Source organism: Loxodonta africana, chromosome 24, assembly GCF_030014295.1.
Source record: "Loxodonta africana isolate mLoxAfr1 chromosome 24, mLoxAfr1.hap2, whole genome shotgun sequence".
Lineage (NCBI taxonomy): Eukaryota > Metazoa > Chordata > Mammalia > Proboscidea > Elephantidae > Loxodonta > Loxodonta africana.
Window position 1 is genome coordinate 38,629,373 of NC_087365.1, and position 6,000 is coordinate 38,635,372.

Sequence of the window (6,000 nt, forward strand, 5' to 3'; positions counted from 1 at the left end):
GGTGTAATCCATACTGAAGGCTGTGGTCTTTGATCTTCATTAGTAAGTGCTTCCAGTCCTCTTCACTTTCAGCAAGCAAGGTTGTGCCATCTGCATAATGCAGGTTGTTAATGAATTGTCCTCCAATCCTGATGCCCCGTTCTTCTTCATATAGTCCAGTCTCTTGGATTATTTGCTCAGCATACAGATTGAATAGGTATAGTGAAATGATACAACCTAATGCACACCTTTCCTGACTTTAAACCACTCAGTATCCCCTTGTTCTGTCCAAACAACTGCCTCTTGATCCATGTAAAGGTTCCTCATAGGCACAGTTAAGTGTTCTGGAATTCCCATTCTTTGCAATGTTATCCATAATTTGTTATGATCCACACGGTTGAATGCCTTTACATAGTCAATAAAACACAGGTAAACCTCCTTCTGGTATTCTCTGCTTTCAGCCAGGATCCATCTGACGTCAGCAATGATATCCCTTGTTCCACATTCTTTTCTGAATCCAGCCTGAATTTCTGGCAGTTCCCTGTTGATATACTGCTATAGCTGCTTTTGAATGATCATCAGCAAAATTTTGCTTGCACATGACATTAATGATATTGTTCTATAATTTCCACATTCAGTTAGATCACCGTTTTTGGGAATAGGCATAAATATGGATCTCTTCCAGTTGATTGACCAGGTAGCTGCCTTCCAAATCTCTTGGCATAGATGAATGAGCACTTCCAGTGCTGCATCCTTTTGTTGAAACATCTGAATCGATATTCCACCAATTTCTGGAGCCTTGTTCTTTGCCAGTGCCTTCAGAGCAGCTTGGACATCTTCCTCAGCACCATCGGTTCATGATCATATGCTACCTCTTGAAATGGTTGAACATCAACTAATTCTTTTTGGTATAATGACTGTGTATTCGTTCCATCTTCTTTTGATGCTTCCTGCATTGTTTAATATTTTCCCCACAGAATCCTTCACTATTGCAACTTGAGGCTTGAATTTTTTCTTCAGTTCTTTCAGCTTGAGAAATGCCGAGTGTGTTCTTCCCTTTTGGTTTTCTAGCTCCAGCTCTTTGCACATGCTAGATCATAGGGTATTTCTATTTCTAGCCTTTTGAGGAAGTGCCATACCATTTTCCTTAGTGGTTGAACCAGTTTACAACTCCATCAGCAGTGAAGCAGTGTTCCAATCTCCCCGCAACCTTGTCAGCATTTGTTTTCTGTTTTTTTTTTTTTTTTGTGGTCAATGTTGTTTCTGCAAGGGTGAGATGGTGTCTCATTGCAGTTTTGATTTGGATCTCTGATGGCGAATGATCATGAGCATTTTTTCATGTGTTTTTTGGCTGTTTGAATGTTCTCTTTGGTGAAGTGTTGATGTCCTTTGCCCATTTTTCAGTTGGGTTGTCTTTTTGTTGTTGAGTTGTTGGTGTTGACTTCTTTTTGCTTATCCATTAGGGCAGGGTTGTTTCATGGTTTGTCAATGGGAAGGGAATCCTGTGGGAAGAAAAGTGTCCCTGTCTGGTACAAATAGCTAGGTGCTTGGCTACTAACCAAAAGGTTGGTGGTTTGAATCCACCCAGAGGAACCTCAGAAGAAATACCTGGTGATCTACTTTTAAAAGATCACAGCCATTAAAAACCCTATAAGCACAGTTCTACTCTGAGACACATGGGGTCACCATGAGTCAGGGGAGAATCAAAGGTTTGGTTTGGTGGGAGAAAGAGGATGGCTAAAACTGTGCCTGGTTTGTTCCACCAGACAAATATCATGCCTGGTCTTCCATGGACAAATACCATGCCTGGTCTTCCATGGACAAATATCATGCCTGGTCTTATCCGGATTCTGATATGCACCCCACCATGCACAACACACCTCAGATTAGGAGTCACTGTAATTGACCTATAGCCATTCTGCAAGATTTAGTTGAGCCTAGGCACTTTTCAATTCCTGAATAAGAAATGGCATTAACAAATCCGATGTGCTTTATCAAGTAGTACCCCACCCCTGGAAACCTGCTCCTTGAGGGAGGGTAGAGACCTGCTCCCTGAGGGGCCTGTACATCTCTCTGACTAGGGATTGTTGACTGAGATGACGGAAATCTAAAATGAAAACCACCACTATCCCCAAGTGGCCACTATAATACTAAAAGTATATTAAAAGTAAACTAAAGAGAAAATGAAGTAACCACAGATTTAAAAGCATTCGGAACAATGCTTAAAGCAATTTCAGGAATCAAAACAAAACAGACCAAAATAAAAATGCCAACAAAATAGAATGGTAAATGTTAGCCTCAGGGAAAAACGGAGAGCAAAATTTATCTATATTGTAATCCGCCCGTGGCCTCCTACTTCTAGCACCTGCGTTTCCCTGCCCAAGGGCTGTCTTTGACCACACACCAGGCAGCCTGGAAGTGCCTTTGAGTTCACCTTTCAGGAGCTTTTCAACCAAGGAGGGATAGGAGTTGGTGGAAATATACCTCCGCTTTTCACTCCTGGGTGCGACAGTTCTGAAGTTTGACACATAGGGCCCGCAGTGGATTGAGCCCTAGCTGTCCACAGTGGTAACTGGCTTATTTTCACACGTTTTACCGGCTCTCCTCCTTCTCCACTGCCTCACTGTGCTGCCTGGGATCCCCAAAAAATGACTCCCATCCAGATCCTCAGGGTCTGTTTTGGAGGGGGCTGGAGTATTCAAACTAATACAATAAAGCACAGACAATTCCCACATGTACCTTTCAAATTTGGCAAAAATCCATCTAAGCATTTCTCCCCCTCCCCTCCAACTGTGCAGTGCAGAGAGAAGCTTCTATTTCTTTAGATATGTTCTCGACGTTTGCATACATGTTATTAGGCTATGTTCTTGCAATTAAATCATTGCAAAATAATTTCTGTGCTCACTTCCTATTTTTCAGTTATTTACAGCTTTCTGGAGAATTTGGGTCCAATCCATTTTCAGTCACTTTGTGTGAAATCTCACTTTTTTTTTCTTTTAAATTTTTATTTGGCACAAGACTCTGCATGTCCCATATGGTGAGGGTATGTGAAGTCCCACTGGTAGAAGGTGATTATTTTCATTTGAGTTGTTTTCCTGAAAATTTATTGTCAGAACATTTCTTTGGAGTATGTGTAATTCCTCTGGGGGGTTAAATGTGGGTGGTGAGCTCTTTAGAGAAATCCTACTTGCAGCCCATTCTGGGCAGAGATATCCTCTTATATATTTAGTCTGGCTTTGAATACAAAGTTGATGCTAAACAAATGCTAATTAATAATAACCTAATAGAAAATGGATCTAGGGCAAACAAATGCAATGAATAACGACATCCTAGATTTTTCAAATAACATTTACCATGTTTATTTTTGTCTTCTCAAACTCAAGCCAATATTCCAAGTTCTATACAAAAGAGAAGGTTAGGTTTAGGACTGTTTTCTGAGGATGTTCCATTCTGTGGATGCCTGTAGTTCTTCGGCTGAGGCAGGGGTACCTGTGTGCAATGGGGATATATAGGGTGCGACATAAGTTTGCTCTACAAGCGTAAGGCCCTTTCTCTGCCACAGAGGACTCTCACTGGGATTTAGTGCATAGTCCAGGAAATTGTGTGATTCCAAGAGAAGATAAAGGCTTTATTTAATTAATAGGATGATGAAACCTCAGACTCCCCAATTTATAACCTGGATCGAAGCCAAGACCAGGGTCAATAAGAAGGCAAGTGTGGCATCAACACCTCATTCCTCTTAGCAACTCTGTTTCATTTCTTATTCATCCCCACCCTTTCATAGAGACCATCTGTTGTTGTTGTTGGCTGACATCAACTTGGTCCTTGACTCATGGCGACCCCATGACCAACAGAAGGAAATACTGCCGGTCCTGTGCCATCCCCATGATAGGCTGGGGATTCATATAGTTACATGCAAGCCACCACTAACTGAAGGGTAGTGGCTGCTCATTGACCAGGAGTTTAACTCAGATCTCCTATATGGAAGGTGAGAATCCTACCACTGATCCACTACTGCCTCACAGAGACCATGGAGGCCACTCCTCCTCCTAGCCTTTCTGCCTGGTTTTGGACCTGCCCAATATTTCAGTCATTCTGCCTCTGAGAGGCACTAAAATGTAAACATTAAGGACAGTCTAGACTTAGCTTCAAAAACCCACTAAGTTCTTCTCTGAGCTTCATTCTCCAATCTAGAAATAGAGATAACGCCAACTTAGTGTCATTCTGAGTGCTAAATGTGATAACATTTGTGGAATGTCTTGCATATGACTGGCAGTAAATGAAACCAGTCTTATGCCCGTTAGAGGAGTGTCTTAGGCTGGGTTCTTTAGTGATGCAAAACCACTAAATCATATAAATACATAGATAGACAGATTTATATCAAGGAAATTGCTCACAAGACTGTAGAGGCTGGAAAGTCTCCAGCCTGTAGGTCAGGCTGGAGGCTTCTCTTGACTCATGTAGCTGTAGGGGTGGCAAACCCGAGATCAGCATGTCAGACAGCAAGTCAGCTGCTAGCTCAAGTCCTAGGAACCAGAGATTAGATGAACAGGAGCCAGTTGTAGGATCCGGAGTGAAGAAAAGCAAGCGAGCTTTGCCACAAGTCCACCTCTATTGGATGCAGGCCACACCCCCAAGAAAACACCCTTTCAACTGATTGGCTGCTCATAACAAGTCTCATCATGAAAGTGATTGCGTTATACCAGATCTCATTATGGAAGTGGTCACATCATTACATAGCTGCCAAACTACATTGTAACTACCAAACCACTGAGAATCATGGCCCAGCCAAGTTAACACACAACCTTAACCATCACAAAGAGGGTGTGTGGCTTAGTGGTGAGCATGGGCTCTGAAATGAGGCTGCCTCAGTCTGAATTTTGCCTCTCCTACTTGCTGGTTGTGTGACTTTGACAAGCTATTTAACTTCTCTGTGCCTCAGTTTCCTCTCAGTAAAACAAGAGTAATAACAGTGCCTAATGTGCAGGGTTTTTGTGAGAATTTAATGAACCAATGCATATAAAGTCCTCAAAAAATGTTAGCCATATTATTATTATTAGCTTCCTAGTGAATTAATTGATGTTCAACCATTTCAAGAGGTGGCACATGATCAGGAACCGATGATACTGAATGAAGAAATCCAAGCTGCTCTGAAGGCATTGGTGAAAAACAAGGCTCCAGGAATTGATGGAATATCAATTGAGATGTTTCAACAAACAGATGGAACGCTGGAGGTGCTTACTCATCTATGCCAAGAAATAAGAAAGACAGCTTCCTGGCCAACTGATGGGAAGAGATCCATATTTATGCCTATTCCCAAGAAAGGTGATCCAACCAAATGTGGAAATTATAGAGCAATATCATTAATATCACACGTAATCAAAATTTTGCTGAAGATCATTCAAAGACGGCTGCAGCAGTATATTGACAGGGAACTGCCAGAAATTCAGGCTGCATTCAGAAGGAGACGTGGAAACAGGGATATCATTGCTGATGTCAGATGGATCCTGGCTGAAAGCAGAGAATACCAGAAGGATGTTTACCTGTGTCTTATTGACTATGCGCAGGCATTCGACTGTGTGGATCATAACAAATTATGAATAACGTTGCAAAGAATGGGAATTCCAGAACACTTAACTGTGCTTATGAGGAACCTTCACATAGATCAAGAGGCAGTAGCTAGGACAGAACAAGGAGATTCTGATTGGTTTAAAGTCAGGAGAGGTGTGCATCAGGGTTGTATTCTTTTACCATACCTATTCAATTTGTATGCTGAGAAAATAATCCAAGAGACTGGACTATATGAAGAAGAACGGGGCATCAGGATTGGAGGACAATTCATTAACAACCTGCCTTATGCAGATGACACAACCTTGCTTGCTGAAAGTGAAGAGGACTTGAAGCACTTACTAATGAAGATCAAAGACCACAGCCTTCAGTATGGATTGCACCTCAACGTAAAGAAAACAAAAATCTTCACAACTGGACCAATGAGCAACATCATGATAAACGGAGAAAAGA